This window comes from Castanea sativa, chromosome 5, assembly GCF_040712315.1.
Source record: "Castanea sativa cultivar Marrone di Chiusa Pesio chromosome 5, ASM4071231v1".
In the NCBI taxonomy this organism is placed as follows: domain Eukaryota; kingdom Viridiplantae; phylum Streptophyta; class Magnoliopsida; order Fagales; family Fagaceae; genus Castanea; species Castanea sativa.
This window is the reverse complement of record NC_134017.1, coordinates 20,444,979-20,466,047: the sequence shown is the minus strand read 5'-3', so window position 1 is coordinate 20,466,047 and position 21,069 is coordinate 20,444,979. Positions and strand designations below refer to the sequence as shown.

At 32.9% G+C, this 21,069-nt stretch overlaps 1 pseudogene; it reads left to right on the top strand.

Annotated features, from left to right (window-relative positions):
* The window catches only part of LOC142634890 (receptor-like protein EIX1), a 43,436-nt pseudogene that overhangs the window by 19,442 nt on the left and 2,925 nt on the right, over positions 1–21,069 (top strand).

Genomic DNA, 21,069 nt, shown 5'->3' with positions numbered 1-21,069 from the left:
ACATTATAGGGCAACCAAATCAAACCAAATTATAAGTTAATCATAAATCAATAAATCACAACTAAGATTTTAAATCAACAAATCACTTAAAAAGCTATAAAATAAATCCCACAAGTCTAAGAAATTACAAAATGTCTTATCCTCCAACTAACAAATGAAAAAGACTAAGAAATTCTTACAAAATGTCTTATCCTCCATAACCAGGTTTTTATCCGGGGCGAGTTTCGGGTCGGGTTTCGGATTTTTTTTATAAAACCCGGACCCGACCCGAACCCGCTTCGGGTTTTTTTTTTAAAAGCCCATACCCGACCCTATGCTTTATCGAGCCGGGTAAAATCTGGCCCATTAGGGTCGGGCCGGACCGGGTATCCGCGGGCTGGATTTAAATTGTCATCCCTACTCTCTTCCTCTCTATTGTTACATCCTTGAGAGGTACATTACCAAAACCTTTTCTCACCATACCAATATCTGTGAGAAGGCTGTTTGGTGCTTTGGGAAGCAGTTAAGAAGGGACCAATTTCGTATTGGTTGATGCTATGGGCCATAGCGGAATCTGGTAAGCTAAAGAAGAAATAGGTTCGGCACAACCTTGTTGGAGTAAGAGCTTGGAGGGCTTAGGTACATTGGGTAGATTAGGCTTGGAGGGTCTTCTGCTTTCCATGTATCCCAACTACATTCTTTAGTGGATTATTGACCGCTTGGAGGGCGGCAGAGAGGTTTTACGCCGAGGGCTTCGATTTCCTCTTCGATAACACATCGCTGTGTTGTCCTTGTGTTTGCATCTCTCTTCTCTTAATCTTTGCCATTTAATTTCTATTGTGGATGTTTTTTTATTTAGTCTAGATTATTTATCAATTCTGTGTTAAGCTTAAGTTCATATTCCGCACAATAATTGTTTGATATTAAGCTTGAATTGGTAATTTGTTAATTTGGGTCTAAACGTTCAAAGTGTTGTACACGCTATTTTGAACTTTCAAAATATTTTAAAATGTTTGCTTGATCCATGTTGAAATTATCTTTGATTATATGTTCCAAGTAGTCTAATTGAATCTTACTCTAGTACCAAGGATCATGAAATCTTTCCATGTATGATTATATTTGTATAGTTGCATATGTAAAAGTGAAATTAAAACTAATCAATGAGTAAAGAAATTCTTTTGGCAATCTGACGAGTTCAACTCCTTGAATTTAAGAATTTTTACTTTATTTGGATCATATGAAGTTGAAAAAACGATTCTATGCCTGTACTCCTTAAAGCCATATTTTCCAATCCATAAAGGGTCTTACTTTTTAGTCAGCCAATAGCTTACAACTGATGCAGTGAATTCTTGTAAAATTGAGAAAGTCATTCATAACCTCAGATATGGCTTGAGTTTGTAGTTAAGAATAAGTAAATGTGATTTCTATTTAAAACTTGTAACCAATTTTGCACCTCATTAGATACTGAGATGTGAAGGTTCTGTATTAATGAACCAACACATATTCTTAAGAGGGGTTGATGCCCTGCCCCAATTTAATTGTATTTTTTCATTAGGAAAGCTACCTTTTTGGAACTAAGATGCCAGAGCAAAGTGACAGATAGGAACAGGATCAACAGTGGGTGTTAAAGCTTAAAAGTTTATTAGTCAACTATTTTGTGGGCTGTTTCAAGAAATGAGAGTTATGATAAGGCCATATGGGTGTTTGAATTTTGAGTTTAAAGTTTAAAAGTTTATTAGTTAACCATTTTGTTGGCTGTTTCTAGAAATGAAATTTATGCTATAATAAGGGTGTTTGAATTATGAGTCTGAAGCTTAAAAGTTTATCAGTCAACTATATTGTGGGCGGCTTTTGAATTATGATTGTGTAGCTTTTAGTAATCTGTTAGAAGTCGAGCCAGTCTTTTTAACTCATTAATTCTTTTGATCGATATTGTGCAATCGTTTTGGTGCATCACTACTCTACTGCTCTACCTGGAGCCAAATTTCTTGATTACTTAGGCAGGACATATTCAAGGATGCAAGTGTTATCATCTTTTTTCATCCAAGTTTTTGAGGTCTACCTATGAATGGGACTTGTGAATGTCAATGGGTTTCAAGAATGGTTAAGTTGCTTTAACTTTGAAAGATGGACTGCCTACTAGTGCATGTTCAACTTGGATCTCATAGAAATTTGTTCCTAAATATTCAATAGCATATGTTAAATACTTTTGTGTTATGTTAAGGTGAAAGCATTTGCAAGTCTAAAGGAGTTTTTGATTAACTTCCTTTATTTTTAGACATTGTGTTGGAAATTTTGTACTCGAGGTTGGAAACTGCATAGGTATTTTCATGCATCAATTAACTTATAGGTGAAAAAGCTTTTGAACTTCAGGGAGTCCAGTTTCCTCTCTGCTAAATTTGCTGGCTACTAATATAGATCATGGAGGGTTGGCAAGCGTCTAGGACATATAATGGGTCTTCTATTTTAGCAAAATATATATATATATATATATATATATATATATATATATATATATAGTTTGGAAGTCTTTTACCATTCTCATCTTGATAGTCATGCCAATAGGCTTCGCATAAGAATGGATGAAGTGTGAGGTTGTGAGTGCAAATTCTGCTCAACACATGCGACCATAAAATAAATAAATAGAGGATTGTTTCCTCTGATTATACTAAAAAATCATTAAGACGCTAGTATGCTTTTATCTGTGACCTATAAATAATAACTACACTTGTGTCTATGCTTATTGTCAAATATATTGTGTATGATTCTCAATATAATTTTTTTTTTCTTGAATCAAATGATGTTGCTAATTTTTAATTGTTTTGTTTTTTTCAAACCCAAATATCAGGATAAAATGAAGGAGTTGTTGGCTGAACCTTCAAATCAATTGCAATCATCTAACACAAGTGGTAGTATTGCATGGGCACCGAATGATGTGTTTGCCAAAGTGATGGGTAAGGAGCGCAAAGATCGTATTCGTGGGGTAGGATTTGGTCCAAGCCCAAGTGGTCGAAATAGCAAGAGTGCTTTCACGGACCTTTAAATACGATCAAGTCAAGCAAGGGACAACGAAGTTGCACAACTGAAGGCTTCCTTGGCTAATATGCAGAAGAAATTGTCCTCTTTTGACGAACTAAAGGAAAGACTTAGCCAATTCGAAGAGATGGAGCAAAGAATGGCTCGCATGCTTCAACAAATGCAACAAATAACTTCACAATGTAGTCAAATTGGCATTAATGTTTGTTTAATTCCTTTGATCATGCTATTTCCTTGATGAGTTTGTCTTATAATTTGCTGTGATGGTTGGCATTAATGTTTGTTTGCTGAGTTCCTTGTTGATAAGTTGATGTGATGGATATGTTGTTTTGGTTTTGATAGTACTCAAATTGCAATTACTAATTGGTTGCCAGTAGTGGTAGTCAATGAAACTCGTTTAAGTATTGAAGGCAGTAAGGTTATTTATTTAGTTATTTACCCTTACAATCTAGCCAATAGGAAGTGCTAGTTGAGCTATAATGCTTTTGGCTATTGTTTTGATTTTTGATAATACTCAAATTCCAATTGCTAATTGGTTGTTAGTAGTGGCAGTCAATGAAACTCATTTATTCAGTTATTTGCTCTTGCAATTTAGCCATAATTAGTGGAATTTGAACGGCTAGGTTAAAAGGCTGAAGCCTTAGCAACTAACTGATAACTTGTTTGTGTTATTAACAATTTGTGGTAGCCCTTCCTGGTTGGTTTACAGGTGAGTATGTTTGTTTATAAATGTTTCTGCCATTGGAGTCGAATGTATATCACATTTTGTTCTTCTTATCTTATTGTACATCATGTAATCAGTCACTACCATTGACTTAACTTGCAATACTTTCACATTTTGATTATATAATCTCTTGAGTATTGTTTGTTTCACTCCTTCTTAAGCAGCATGCCTCAGAGTTTGCTTATAGATTTCAGTATTACAATTTTCCAAATAAATTTAGAATTCCAAGCCACTCTCTTGAGATATGGTCATATAGAGCTTAGAATAAGTTGCTAAGAATACCCCATGTTTTTGTTTTTCAATAGATGCCATGTTGATATTACTTGCATTGTTTTGGTGGATCTTTAATACATGTACGTGTTGACATGACAACCAAAGCAATTTTGGATGTTGCAAAGTAATTTTGGATTCCAATATTTGATATCGTTGTGTCCTAATTATTGCCTTTTTTTTTGTATGTAGGACGTTCCTCCAATCCTACAATCCTCAACTCTCCAAAAATCATCAGCTACATCCCATAACCAAGTAGTTTATAAATTTTATGTTGGTGTTTGAGGACATTTTGTGTACAAAGAACCACATTTGAACAAACACATTTTTTGCAAGTGTTGAAAAATGTTTTGAAATACTTTGAAACTTTGATTATGGTATTAGCTTAATTTAAGTGTTGAAGGACTTTCTGTGAACAAAGGACCACATCTTTCTTTTGTTAATTTTATGATGATGGTTATAGACAATGTCATGTATTTGATAATATATTTCTTGGTTAATATAATGTTAGTTTGGAGACATTTGTGGTGTTATCTAGTTACATTTGTGGTATTGTCTTAGTGGAGCTAAAATTATTACAGTTTTTTTTTTAGAAACACACACACACACACATAGGGGAAGGGGGGATGACATAAGGGAATACACTCACACACCAACACCAAAACTGCATGTGGCAGTTTATTTGTAATAAAAATGTGGTTTTAGAACCCAGGAGGGAAAAAAATTTAACCTATAGCGGCAGGCAAAAACCTCCACTAAAGGACTAAAATTATGAAATAATTGGAAACCTATAGTGGCATTTATAGCCTACCGCTAAAGCCTCACACATTTAGCAACGGGCGTAACCGCCGATAAAAGGTGCGTAGAGTCTATTGTTTAATAAAAAGTCACTTAACCCAAATGGTAACCTCATATGGCGGTGGTTTTATGCCCACCGCAATAGGCCAAAAGCGCCACTAAATGACCCATCTATTGCGGTGCTTTTTGTGACCGCTACAATAGATCTATAGTGACACCTCAATGCGGTTTTTTGGGCTTTTGCGGCGGTTTTGGCCCGCTGCAATAGTACTCTTTTTTTTTTTGTAGAGTTGCAGTTGTTGCACCTTTCTTATAATGAGATGAATGGAACCATTCCTAAAAGTATTGGACAACTCTTAGAGTTAGTCACTTTGCTCCTTGACAACAATTCCTGGGAAGGTGTCATTACTGAAGCCCATTTGATGAATCTCACAAGACTAGAAGATTTTATACTAAACACTGAAAAAAAATAGTCCCTAGTAGTATTCAATGTGGCATATGAATAGGTTCCTCCTTTTAGGCTCAAAGAGCTTCAACTACATAGAGCTGTTGTTGGCCCTAGTTTTCCTGTATGGCTTCAAGTTCAAAGTGAGCTTAAGTTTGTCAACCTTAGAAACACTGGAATCTCAGACAATATTCTTGAGGAATGGTATCTAAGATATCTTATCAGCTCAATTACTTGGATTTATCCAACAATCAAATAATGGGGAAGTTACCACACCAATTAGTATATCCATATGTTTCTTTTATTGATTTAAGCTATAACTGCTTCACGGGTCCTATTTCACTTTTGCTTTCTAATATAACCCAGCTATATTTGAAAAGAAATATATTTCAGGCAATATCCCATCAAATATTGGCGATTTAAATCCACACTTACAAACATTAGATCTCTTGGAGAACCTCTTAGATGGTAAAATTCCCTTTTCGATTTGGAAAATGAATGATCTTATTATACTTAACCTTAGGAGCAATCAAATTTCAGGGGAGCTCCCTAATAATTGGAATGAGTCACACTCACAATACCAAAAGGTTGTGGATGTTGCATACAACAACTTATCTAGAAAAATTTCGAGCTCAATGGGTTTCTTGAGCACCCTTTTTTTTACTAGTGTTGAGCCACAACAATTTTTATGGAGAAATTCCTTCGTCCATACAAAATTGTTCTCTTATCAACACTGATCTTGGTGCGAATCATTTCTCGGGGAACCTTCCCTCATGGATAGGATCAGAAATCTACATAATACGCCTACAGTCAAATCTATTTGGTGGAATCATCCCTTGATAATGGTGCAATCTTTCAGTTCTTCATATCTTGAATCTTGCACAAAACAATCTTTTTGACTTATAGCAACAACACCATTGGGTACTTTGGTTATCAATCCTTTTTTGAATAATCTTGTTGACAAAAGGGAGAGAGCTTGAATAAGGTTCCACTCTCATATTTATTAACAACACTGATCTTTCAGGGAATAATTTAATGGGAGAAATTCTTGATGAACTAACAAGGTTGGCATGATTGGGTACGCTAAACCTCTCAATGAATCATCTAACTGGAAATGTTCCTAAGAACATCAGAAACTTGCGATGGCTGAAAACACTTGATCTCTCGAAAAATAGTCTTTCTAAACATATTCTTGAAAGCATGTCATCTTTAACTTCCTTGGCACACTTCAACCTGTCTTTTAGCAACTTGATAGGAAGAATCCCATTTGGTAATCAGCTCCAAACACTAGATGATACATCCATGTATAAAGGCAACCCTTCATTGCGTGGGTCTCCTCTTTTGACCAAGTGCCTAGGAGATGAAACATCTGATGCCCTAACTATTACTAGTGGTAGGGTTGAAGATGAACAAGATGGAGATGATTAAGAAAAACTACGGTTCTATGCTAGCATTGGACGTGGGTTTGTTGTAGGTTTTGGGGTGTTTGTGGAACCTTACTATTGAAGAAGTCATGGAGGCATGGGTATTTTCATTTTTGCGATGACATCAAAGATAGGATTTCACTAATAATTGCATTGAAAGTAGTTCATTTAAAAAGGGAATTTGGGCTGGGAAAAAAGTTGAAGTTTGTAGATGAGAAGGCTTTTTTAGTTATAAATTTAAGGTATGTATAGGTTTCTGTGAGATCTTAAGTAGAAGATTTTTATTATTAGTTTTTCTATTTGGGTTTTTAGTTGTTATAAATGTGTTATCCAATGTAGTTGACGAGATTAATGATTTGCCTATGTTTTCTTTCTTTTTTATTTATAAATTTACATTTATGGATACTGGGTTTTGGTCGATTTGAAATTTATAATGGCACTAGCTGCAACCCCGAGCATCGCACGGGAATATCTAATTATTTTGAAATGAAATGTAATATATAATTTATTTTAAAAAAATTCAAAAATTATTTATTAGGATTAATAATATGTAACAAAACGTTTTCTCAGAATAGAACTTCATTTTCTTTTTTATTATATAACTGTTTACCACACAAACAAAGGGCAAGTGTTTTTTTTTTTTTTAAGTAATGAATTTTGTGTTTTCTATAAATAAAAAATTACTCTTATCAATCATCACTTTGCAAAATGTCATATCAATCATCGCTTAACAATGATTGATTTGATCGATTAGGAAAATAACTTTTTATCTATAATCTATTAAGATTATTTTTTCTGCAAAAACTTCAAATTTGTCCACCCAAAGAGATTATAAAATAAACAATTATTAGCAAAATCTCATAATTAAGTTTCTATATGCATCATTATAATATTTAATAATAATAATATAAAAAAACAAAATAATAAAGAAAATACAATTGCAAAAGCTAAAATATATCACTAATCAAATTATTTCCATTTGATTAACCTTTTCTTTTATCTAAATAAGTGACACTATATATAGTATTTCTAATAAAATTATTAAGATTACTTTCTCTACAAAAACTACAATTTTGTTCACCCAAAATGATTTAAAAATAAACAAAACTTATTAAAGTCTCATAGTTTAACATCTAAATGGATCACCAAAATAATAAAAAAGGGAAAAAAAAAATTGATCAAGAATTGGAATACCAAAATACCTAAATATGCATAAAATTCGATACAACTTTTCCAAAAAGAGAAACAAATGTGAAGTGACAATTAAATCAACAATAACAAAATGAACTATTAGCGAGAAAAAATTAGTTGAAACAATAAAAAAATGCATCAAAAGAGACAAATTTGGAGAGAGAGAGAGAGTATTGACCTTTACGGAGTGAATAACTTGGAAAGAATAGGGGAGAGAAGTGGAAATGAAGTAAAAGAAATTTATAAGAAAATCAAGTTGGAAGAGTAAGGGTGGAAGTAGATGAAAGGTTCAAAGAAGTAAAACTGTATAATTTATGAAGATGAAAGGTTGGAAGGGTGGAAGTAGATGAAATGTTCAAAAAAGTGAAACAGTAGAATTTATGAAGATATAAAGAAAATCAAATGAAAAATTTAAGACATGATTGGAGAAGATGAAAATTTGAACTAAGAAGAAGAAGACAATGGTTGAAGAAGATGAAAGGTCAAACAAAGTTCAAAACTAAAAATTGCAAAAAAAAAAATAATAAATAAATAAATAAAGGCTGCTAATGACGTGGCACAAAAAGAGTTTTGTAAAATTTATTTTAAAGCTTCAATTATTATATAATAGTATAGATAGATATGTACAGACATTGTTTTTGGTTTTCAATTCTTCATTGATTTTATTACTTAGTTATAAACATCCTACTTTAATATTATATATCTTTTAAAGTATACAATGTATAATCCTGATCCCTCTTCTTGAATACATTACTTATCTAATACATCTATAAAAATACATTGAATTAAAACAAACCTATATGAAGATACTTTGCAAAAAAAAGTAAATTTCTTATCAATCATTGCTTTGCAAAATGTCATATCAATCATCGCTTAACAATGATTGATTTGATCGATTAGGAAAATAACTTTTTATATATAATCTATTAAGATTATTTTTTCTGCAAAAACTTCAAATTTGTCCACCCAAAGAGATTATAAAATAAACAATTATTAGCAAAATCTCCTAATTAAGTTTCTATGTGCATCATTATAATAATTGATAATAATAATAATATAAAAAAACAAAATAATAAAGAAAATACAATTGCAAAAGCTAAAATATGTCACTAATCAAATTATTTCCATTTGATTAACCTTTTCTCTTATCTAAATAAGTGACACTATATATAGAGTATTTCTAATACAATTATTAAGATTACTTTCTCTACAAAAACTACAATTTTGTTCACCCAAAATGATTTAAAAATAAATAAAACTTATTAAAGTCTCATAGTTTAACATCAAAATGGATCACTAAAATAATAAAAAAAGGAAAAAAATTTGATCAGGAATTGGAATACCAATATACCTAATTATGCATAAAATTCGATACAACTTTTTCAAAAAGAGAAACAAATGTGAAGTGACAATTAAATCAACAATAACAAAAAGAACTATTAGCGGGAAAAAATTAGTTGAAACAATAAATAAATAAAACATCAAAAGAGACAAATTTGGAGAGAGAGAGAGTATTGACCTTTACGCGGTGAATAACTTGGAAAGAATAGGGGAGAGAAGTGGAAATGAAGTAAAAGAAATTTATAAGAAAATCAAGTTGGAAGAGTAAGGTTGGAAGCAGATGAAATGTTCAAAAAAGTAAAACTGTAGAATTTATGAAGATGAAAGGTTGGAAGAGTGGAAGTAGATGAAATGTTCAAAAAAGTGAAACCGTAGAATTTATGAAGATATAAAAGAAATCAAATGAAAAATTTAAGAAGACATGATTAGAGAAGATGAAAATTTGAACTAAGAAGAAAACAATGGTTGAAGAAGATGAAAGGTCAAACAAAGTTAAAAACTAAAAATTGCAAAAAAATAATAAATAAATAAATAAAGGCTACTAATGACATGGCACAAAAAGAGTTTTGTAAAATTTATTTTAAAGCTTCAATTATTATATAATAGTATAGATAGATATGTACAGACATTGTTTTTGGTTTTAAATTCTTCATTCATTTTATTGCTTGGTTATAAACATCTAAATAAAGTAGATAAATTTATAAATGCAAATTATATATAAAGTTAAAACTACCCAAGATAAATATGTAAAGTCAATTTATTTATATATTTAATATATTCTCAAAAAAATATTTATATATTCTAATATTGTCAACAAAATTTAGTAATAAAAATTAAATAAGAAAAAGAATGATTATGCAAGCAATGACGTGGCAAATGAGGTGGTGCAATATGAGTATAGCAACAATAAATGTTATGCTTCAGCTTTTAGAAATATATAGATATAGATTTGGGATAAGATATGGAAGTTTATTTATATTTTTATTCAATTCATTCTCTGTTTGGCTTTTGGCATTTTTTTGGTTTTGTAGGTGATATGTTTGATCTCCTAGTGTTATGATTTTATCTCCCAATTGTCACAATATTGACCAATTCTTAACCAAGTAATTAATAATATTAATATTGTGACATTGAATGTCTTCAGTATGGTGAAATTGAGAGAAACTTGGTTATACAAACCTTAGCTGCAAAAGCGGTGATTTCTCTCTCTGAAAAGCCTCTCTAGGAACGGCTTATGATATCCTTTAAATAGAGCAACAAACATATCACAAGTTGGGCTTGAAACAACTAATTTATGACATTTTTTGCGTTTTTTATTTTTGTTGATAAGTGCAATCTCAATCGATTGAACTAGAAGTCGAGTTGGAATTATAAAGATTACAAAAAATTCGTTTTTCTTGTGCTAAACTTGAGTCTTTCTTGAGCTGAACCTGAATCTTTATCTTTGACTTTATAGTACACCTTTGACACACATAAGACTAAACAAAAATATTATAAAATGATTACATTTGATCATAACTTGCCAACTTAAAAATATGGAACTAACAACATCAAAGATAGAATAGCACTGATAATTGCATTGAAAGTAGTTCTTTTGAATAGGAAATTTGGGCTGTAAAAAATTGAAGTTGTAGATGGGAATTACTATTATTATGTATTTCATATCAAGCATACTGCTATATGTACTTGGTTTCTAGTTTCTTCTATATATATCTTTATAAAAATTATGTCTTTGTAATTTATATAAAGCATAATGTGAACTTGTTGTAGTGTTGTAGGGGACTGGACCGGAAAAATGATGTCCTTTGTTTATTGAGGAATTGCTGCAATATGATCTTTTTCTTGTTGTTTCGATATCTTCCTTATTGGTTGGTAAAAGTCAAATTTAAAAAAAAAAAAATGGAAGGGAAATCCTCACTACGTTTCACAAATCACAATTTGTCATATGTTTGGTTTGTTCCCATTTTAAATTCAAATGAATGCATAATAAATTGTAATTTATAGAGAATAACATGATACACAAAAAATGTGACAGAGAATTGACTCCCCAACTTAATGGTCTTTTCCGGTGAAGTAAAACTTAGGGTTTGGCTCGAAATGGGTACAAAGGACTATGTGGGTACCATATTTGACTAACTACCCAGTTTCAATCGTATTGATTAGAAACATCGTGTGGTTATTTAGTTCCATGTATATCCTTGATTAGATTCATTTGCTGGCTATATAAACATCGTGGCATATCCATTTGTGCAAAACTTAGATCTCAATGGGATACCTTGCCATATATGAAATAGTATATAAGTTTTTTTATTTGATAAACAAATAGTATATAAGTGAACCAGACTAATTCCAATCGTGGATCTACGTATAAATTAATAATTTCTGCCAGGAAAGAAGGCTTTAGTGCAACTATTCTAGCATCTTGTAAACGGAAATTATAAAACAAATTAACTAACAAATCCCAATTCCCAACCCTTAAATTAGTCAAGTTTTCTAGGTTGTACATCCATACGGAACAAATGGGTATCCTCCATTCCTCCCTTCATTTTGACTCAAAAGTAGATTGTCTGAGAAGCGCGTTTCCAAATCAATTTTACCCTCACATCAGAATAGGTAAAATGGGTCATTCTACCATACCCTTCTTTTTTTAGGGGATACGGTACCCTCTTTAATCTTGGCCATAGATTTTACACATTTGAATCCTGACCGCTTATTTATTTTTAATGAAAAACCAATTACCAGTTAAGGAGGTAATATATAAAAGCAAGAATACACCGGTTAGTGTTCTCTCTCTTGTGTCTCCTCTCTCACGTCTTCTCAATATCATTTCAATTTTGGGTATGTTTTGTTTTCCTTATCTTAATTTTAAGTTGAAAATTCGTTTTGTTTTGTATCTCTAGAATTTGGTTATGCTTTTTGTTTGCATGAGTAAATAGCAATAATTTGTTGGCTCTGAATTGTGGATTATTAAATGCTCATTTGATCGATGATTGAGTTAAGAAATGAATCACTGACGGTGAATATTGGGGTTTAACGTAAGTGAGACTACAAAAAGAGCTGTTCTTCACCTATGGTTTGGCCCTTCTCCTTTTTGTTTCATTTTTCATATAGAAAGCTTGTTTTTCTTATATTTCGTCCTACCTAACCATGTGGGTTGTTGGGGGTATTTGGATGACATTTATCTATGGAACCGCTAATTTCACTAGGAAAAAATGTGTTTTTATTATTATTATTTTTTTAAAGTTAAATTAATTAAGCAATAGTGATAGAAGACCTTTAGGGGTTGATTTGTGAAATGCAATAGATAATGAACTTGTGTATCTGTCTTGATATTGAGAAATGGAGGAATTTCTAGTTATCTACTGAAATGCTAGCTGTAAAGTATGCCTTATCTTGAGTCAAGGAGCAGGGAAAGTTGTGAGGGAGTAGAGGGATGACTATTGCAGTTGTGAAAAATTTGTAGCCATACCATTCATTTTCTTTGTTTTGATGGGTTAGTTTTGAAACTATCCTAACGGGATTGAACTGAAAACCTTGTGAAACATACCATTCAATAGCTCTGTTTTGGTGGATAAATTTGAAACTATCCTAATTGGAAGGAACTAAGTTCCTTGATAAAAGTCTACCCCATATATAAGTTATTACTAAGAACCTACTCCTAATCTAGTGGTGTAACCAGAGACTAATCCTTTTATTGATGGGTTTATTAAATAAGTTTAATTATTTGCTTACTCTGTGTATTGCTTCTGTAAATGGGTCCAAACACTTATAACATGTTTTTTAAAGTGATATCTAATTTTAATAACTCAGCTTATATATAACCATTTCATTTTTCCTATCAAAGATAACTCAGCTTATCAATATGAATAATTTATTCTTTGTTTCCTTTTTAGCCTCATTTTGTGCTTGACTGAGTACTAGTTCCTTATTCTTTATTTCCTTTTTAGCCTCATTTATTCTTGAGCTGTTATATGCTACTCCTCGGAGTTAATTTGGAATCATTATCATGTTACTTGAGGTTTCCAAGGAGTAGCAAATAACAGCTCAAGAATATATAAAAAGAATTAGTCTAACAGATTTTGATTATGGTTTTATTTCTTCATAAATTTGGCTGTTTTTACTTGTTTCTTCTTCCCCCCCCCCCCCCCTACCAGAAAGATGCAGATAGTGCACTGGAGCAAAAATAGATAAGAGGGAGAGATAATCAAGTTATCTTTGTGTTTATAAAATTCTGTTAAGAGAAAAGACAATGCAGTCCAAGGATGTTGAGTGCTTTTAATCAGTTATTCAAAATATTGCTAGTTTTAGCTATTTCGTGTCTTGTTATTTAATTGTAGTTGTTCAACAATTAAACATTGAACAACATTTTAAAGTCTCATGTGGTCAATTTTGATTTTAGCTTTGATTTTGTCACTTTTAAAGACATGGCCTGTGTTCCCCTTAGAAAAACAGAAACTTTATGCAAAATTTAAATATTGGATTCCAATGACCACTTGTAGATCAAGTTTTCCATATAAAAATAATTATATATAATATAAAAAAAAGTTTCTTATAAGTGGCACAGAAAGTGCTTGTTGAATGCTTCTAAGGGATTCAGTTTTTCCAAAACTTGTGGCTTTGTGTTCTGCTCATCAGGGGGTGTGGGTTCTTGTTAGTGTGGTGTTGAAATTTTATTTTATTTTATTTTTTTGGTTAGCAGAGGAAAAAGGCAACACCTTTTAAGGTGGAAGGGTTTTATAAAGAAATAAATTTTTTCTTCTATGTCCTAGGGAGGACACGGGTATAGAGTTGCTATTTCTTTGTTTCTATTTCATTTCTTTTCTATGTGGTGTACATCTAAGTTGTAATGTGTGTAGTTGGAATCACAATAAGGAATCTTTTATTGGTAAATAAAATGATAAGATATAGTTGATGATAAATGCAGAGTATGTTTTTTTTTGCTACTAGAGGAGATAAATGACAGAAAAGAAAGAAAGCAGAATGTGTAGAGAAGAATAACCTTGTTAAACATTTTAGAGACTACTAAAAGATTAACTAATTCTTTGTATGACTAAAATAGATTAATTATATATATATATATATATATATATATGTGTGTGTGTGTGTGTGTGTGTATGTGCATGCATGAGTGACTGCTCGTTAAAAATGATGTTGTGTACAATTTTGAGCTTGCAATTGTGAACTTTTCTTTGTGAGAACTTGCAGCTGATAAATGGGTATGGGGGTCTGCTAGATGAGAAGAGTATAGCCCAATCACAGCAACCGAAGGCCTCAGAAAGATCACGTGCAGTGATGTACCCCTTTCATACTATACTCGACTTTTGTATGTTGTTTGCTTATTCTATAAAGATTGGAAAAACATAAGATTTAGACAAAGGTGATTATGCTACATACCCTTTTGATATGCATGTCTCAAAGAGTAGTTTCATTAATTTAATATCTCCTTTGATTTTGTGGGCATCTTGTTCAATTCTCCCTGTAAATGTACACTAATCTTCTAACTTTGGCTTTTCATTTGAAAAAAGGTATGCCTAGTATGACCACCTATGCTGATTTCCATGAAGTTTGTTCTCCTTAGAAAGGAGAATATATCTTCGTTTCAGCAGCATCTGGTGCTGTTGGTGAAGGAAAAATTCTGGTTTTGCATCTCATGCAAAACCCACAGCGAAAGTGACGAACTAGGATCTATTTCATTCATGATTGATAACGTGCACTACATAAATTTCAGAATTTAAGAACAAGATAGCGTACCTTGGTGTGGAGAAATTCAAAACAAAGATTAGAAGCACTTGGGAACACTTTTAATCTTCACTCCAATTCCACTTTACGTCCAAGATGTGTGGTCTCTCAATCAGTTTTTCAAAAAGGAGAATGAAAGTGTGTCACACACTCTCTCACACACCGATTCTTTTTCTTTTCTAATCTCTTCAAAAAAAAATTCTGTATGTTTCTCCCTTTATAACTAACTGATTATCTAATTGGGCTGGCCTATTGGGCCTTTCCAATTGGGCTTTAGTGTGTGGCTTGGAGTGGGACCAAAAGGGACCAATAAGACACTAGCTCCAATAAGCCTTGGGTTTTTCCGTCAACTCTTGACAAGTCCAAAGTTACCATTAATTATATTTAATACCACTATATAAATATAATTGCACTCTAGGCCTTATTAATAAATTATATCCCAAGACTTTATTATACACGTAACCCCTTCATAAAATATTCGTAGTAACACAAAGTCATAAATGTAGACTGCCACTTTGTAAATTACTACATCTTATCCTTGAGTACTCGGTTTAATTCTTTAAAGTTATTCATTATATATTTATGAAATCCAATTTCATAAATATATACTTTAGTAATTTCTTACTAAAGTGATTAGGCCTAACTCTCTGAATAACTGAAACCATTAAACTTATCTCAAGGGAATATTTTATATCTCCATCAAGAGACTATGAATTCCATCTTGAGAATATATGTTCCATCAACACTAAATGTGGCTGCCCAACATATTGAGGTTTTGACCGTCACTTCAGGTCTCACTCCTGATATATCAAAGCAACCTACACTTCATGATCAGGTCCATTATTCTCTCAGGATTAAGAGTTCATGCAAATAGAAGTCGTGAGATTTATTATTCATTTGACAGTTGTTAGGAAAATAATAAATCTCACAGCGGTCCTGTTCAATATATTTTAACTCTTAAAACATATCAACATATCAACTAGAAGTTTTCACTTCCATGATCAAGACAAATCATCTTAATTGACACGTTATAGTCTTCGCAGATGAAATGCCCAATTTCATCACCGACTACGAACTATAAATTCTGAGTTTACAAAGAACTTGTGATTTACATCTTCTGTGACTTTTCACATAAATCACATACAATGCATCTCATGGACTATATGATAATGTCCTATATTCATGTTACCATTATTTTAGATAATAATAAAATAACTTTATCAACCACAATATTAAGTCATACATCATGTCGTACATAATGTCATACATAATATCATACATAACATCATACAATAGGATTTAAGGGCACTAATCCTAACAATCTCCCACTTGCCCTAAAGACTATTGTGCACTAATCTAACTCCCATTGCTTCCAAATGTGACTCGAAAGTCTTTTGAGACAAGGTTTTGGTAAAAGGATCTGCTAGATTATTTGCACTTTCAATCTTTGCTACCACAACATCTCCACGAGCAACAATGTCTCGAATGATGTGGTACTTCCTCTCAATGTGCTTTCCTTTCTTGTGATTCCTTGGATCTTTGGATTGTGCAATCGCTCCACTATTGTCACAAAACAATGTGATGGGAACTTGCTCCATTCTCACAACACCAAGATCAGAAAGGAATTTCTTGAGCCAAACAGCCTCCTTTGCTACTTCACAAGGAGCAACGTACTCGGCTTCCATGGTGGAGTCCGCAATACAAGATTGCTTAACGCTCCTCCAACTTATGGCTCCACCTCCTAAGGTGAAAACACATCCTGAAGTGGATTTTCTGAAATCTAGATCTGACTGAAAGTCTGAATCTATATAGCCAATGGGAATCAAATCCTCACTATGGTAAACAAGCATATAATTTCTCGTTCTCCTAAGATACTTGAGAATATGCTTTACAGCTTGCCAATGTTTTGGTCCTGGATTTGATTGATATCGGCTGACCATGCCAACTGAATAACAAATATCTGGTCTAGTACAAAGCATGGCATACATGAGACTTCCCACTGCAGAAGCATAAGGAACTTGTCTCATCATAATTTCTTCCTCTTGAGTCTTAGGTCTTTAGTCATCAGACAGAGGAACTCCATGTCTAAAAGGAAGTAATCCTTTTTTGGAGTTTTGCATGCTAAACCGTTCTAGAACCTTATCTATATATCCAGCTTGTGATAAGCCTAACATCTTATTCTTGCGATCTCGCCAAAGCTTGATCCCTAGAATAAAGTTAGCCTCACCCAAGTCCTTCATATCAAATTGGCTTGACAACCAAACTTTAACCGATGACATTACCCCTACATCATTCCCAATGAGTAGAATATCATCAACATAAAGCACTAGGAATATTACTACTTTGTCTCGATGTCTTTTGTACACACATGGTTCATCAAGATTTTGTTCAAAACCAAATGACTTGATTGCTTGATCAAATCTGATGTTCCATGACCTAGATGCTTGTTTAAGTCCATAAATGGACCTATTCAACTTGCATACCATATGCTCTTGGTTCTTTGCTATGAAACCTTCTGGTTGCAACATGTATATTTCTTCTTCAAGATTGCCATTAAGAAATGCAGTCTTGACATCCATTTGCCAAATCTCATAATCATAATGAGCAGCAATTGATAAGAGAATTCTGATAGATTTAAGCATGGCTACTAGTGAAAAAGTTTCATCATAATCAATGCCTTCTTTTTGTGTATACCCTTTCGCCACTAGTCTTGCTTTAAAGGTTTCAACCTTTCCATCTATCCCTCTCTTTCTCTTGTAAACCCATTTGCAACCAACAGGTTTAATGCCGTTAGGCGCCTTTACAAGATCCCATACATGATTGGAATCCATAGAATCCAATTCAGATTTCATAGCTTGGACCCAATGATGTGCATCTATATCATTCATTGCTTCTTCATAAGTGTAAGGATCCGATTCAGCCTCTTCTGAGATAGCCTCATAAGTTTCTTCCAAACCTATGAATCTTATAGGAGGCCGAATAATTCTCCCACTACGACGAGGCATCTGTGTACTAGACATCTCATGAGTAGTATCTTGTGGTGTATCTAATACAGTCACATCATCCCTAGTTTCATCCATTGGTTGTTCAACTACAGGTTCATTCATTTCAGCCAAGACAACTCTACTTCTAGGAGTAAAATTATTCATATAGTCATTTTCCAAGAATTTGGCATTTGAGCTAACAAACACTTTATTACCATTATGACTATAGAATAAACCTCCAACAGTTCCATTTGGATACTCTACAAAAAATACCACTTCTGTTTTAGACTATAACTTGTCAGACTTTCCTTTCAACACATGTGCTGGACAATCCCAAATGTGGAGATGTTTTATACTAGGCTTACGCCCATTCCACAACTCTACAGGTGTTTTAGGAACAGACTTCGAAGGTACTAAATTCAGAAGATACATTGCAGTATTTAAGGCATATCCCCAAAAAGAGATTGGTAGAGTCGAATAACTCAACATGGACCTAACCATATCTAAAAGAGTCCTATTCCTTCTTTCTGCTACACCATTTTGTTGTGGAGTTCCAGGTGCAGTCAATTGGGATATAATCCCATTTTCAGTCAAGTAATCCTTAAAATCACCAAGAAGGTATTCGCCACCTCGATCAGATCGAATGGCCTTTATGTGTTTACCCAATTGATTTTCAACTTTAGCCCTAAACTCTTTGAACTTTTCAAAGGCTTTGGACTTCCGCTTCATTAGGTACACATAACCAAATCTAGAGTAATCATCAGTGAAAGTAATGAAATACTCATAGCCACCTCTTGCTTGGATTGACATAGGACCACATACATCTGAATGTACTAGTTCTAGCAAATCTTGGGCTCTTCTACCCTTTGCATTAAAAGGTCGTTTGGTCATCTTACCTTCCAAACAAGATTCGCAAACTGGAAAACCATCAAAGTCCATGGGCTGTAAAAGTCCATCTTTGATTAGTCTTTGAACCCTACTTGAATTGATATGACCTAAACGCAAGTGCCATAGATATGCATCACTAGTAGAAGGAAACTTTCTCTTTAATGATTTCACATGAGAGTTACTATCTAATTCAGAATTGTATAATTCATGCTTATCAGGAGTTAAAATATAAAGACTATCCACAATATTGCCAAAACAGGTAAACACATTACCCTTCTTTATTACAACATTGTCTTTCAGGATAACACAATATCCCTGTTTACCTAAATAAGTTGCAGAAATTAAATTCCAACGAACATTAGGTACATACAAACAGTCTTCCAATATTAAAACTCTAGACTTAAAACACAAATTAAACACTTCAACAACTTCAACCGGAATCTTGCTCCCATCAGCCAAAGTAAGAAATAGTTCTCCCTCATTTAACTTTCTGGTCTCCTGGAACCCCTGCAAAGAATTGCAGATATGATTCCTACAACCTGAATCCACACACCAGGAATCCGTTGGATTCTGTACCAAACATATTTCAAGAAGAAATGAACTTTTCATACCCTTATTCTTGGCAGCCTTAAATGTTGGACAATTCCTCTTCCAATGTCCTTTCTCACCACAATGGAAACACTTTCCTTTGGTTTTATTTCCTTTGTTGGCAACCCCTAAGGCAATTTGTTTACCACCATTCTTAGTGAAGTCCTTCTTCTTCTTCTTCTTACCCTTGCCTTTCGACTTAGGTTGAGAAGTAGAAGCTTCACCCATATTGGCTTCAACACTAGAAGTACCAAGGATGCCTTCCGCCGCCACTAACTCATTCATTAATTCAGATAAAGAATAAATCTTTTTGTTCATATTATAATTGAGTCTTAATTCCTTGAATGATTCTGGTAGTGACTGGAGTATCATATCCACTTGGGATTCTCCATCAATGTCGGCACCTAAAACTTCTAATGTGTTCAGATTAGCAATCATCCTAAGACAATGCTCTCTCACTGAACTTCCTGCAGCCATTTTGGTATTATAAATTTGCCTCATGGTTTCTTGCCTTGCAGAACGGCCTTGCTCACCAAACATCTCCTTTAGACTATGCATTATGTCCGAAGCAAGTTCTACATCCTGCATTTGATGCTGTAGAACATTTGCGATAGATGCTAGGATGTAGCACTTGGCCATCTCATTAGATTTCTGCCAACGATCATATCGTTGTTTTTCCTCAAGAGGAGCATCTAATGAAGGAAAGTTAGGACATGGTTGCACATATTTGTGCTCTTCAGCAGTAAGAACAATGTCCAAATTTCTTTTCCAATCAACATAGTTGGATCCAGTCAGTTTGTTTTGGTTAAGAATTGAAACAAGTGGGCTAAATGATGCCATGACAAAATCTGAAAATAATAAACATGAATATAATAAATAAATTGGACATTATCAATTTAGCATAAAAGCATATAATATGGAACCTTAATAAAACCATAAAATAATATATGCAACGACAACCCAATCTCATATTCAATATCCCTCAGCATAGAGTGAACATAAAATAATATGATTGATTGAGAACTATTCTCATTATTAGCGCTATCATGATAACTCTTATCAAACACTAATAATATGCCGTTTGATATTTAGCCTCTAAGTAATAATAGTAAGAACTCAGCATAGAGGATACTAAAATACTTAGTCTAGTGTATACCATTGTCTAGAATCATGTGTAACCACATCTCATCCCTTTAACAGGCTTATTTTGTAGTACCATGATAAAACACCCTCCGCATGGAATGCAAAACTCGAAGCTAAGACAAGGTGTTTATCAAACCACTATAAACCAAGAAATTCAATCTTGTAGGACCATGAAATAAATACTCTCCGCATGGAATGCTAAGCTCGAGGCAAAGACAAAGTATATATTTCACACTACTATGAACCAACAATGGAGGTCGTGAGATTCAACCCTTGAATCTCTCTCTCACTAGATATTTTAAATTAAAGGTTTTTAAGGTCAAGAACTAGAATAATGCTAGACACGTTGAAAAAAAATAATTCTAATCTAATTAGGAATAAATTTCATAATCCTAGCATTAACGTATATAAATATATATAACGTAATAAAAATCCCTATTATATATAAAAATTTATATTATATTATATATAATATAATATACAAATTAATATATATAATATATAATTATTACTTTATAT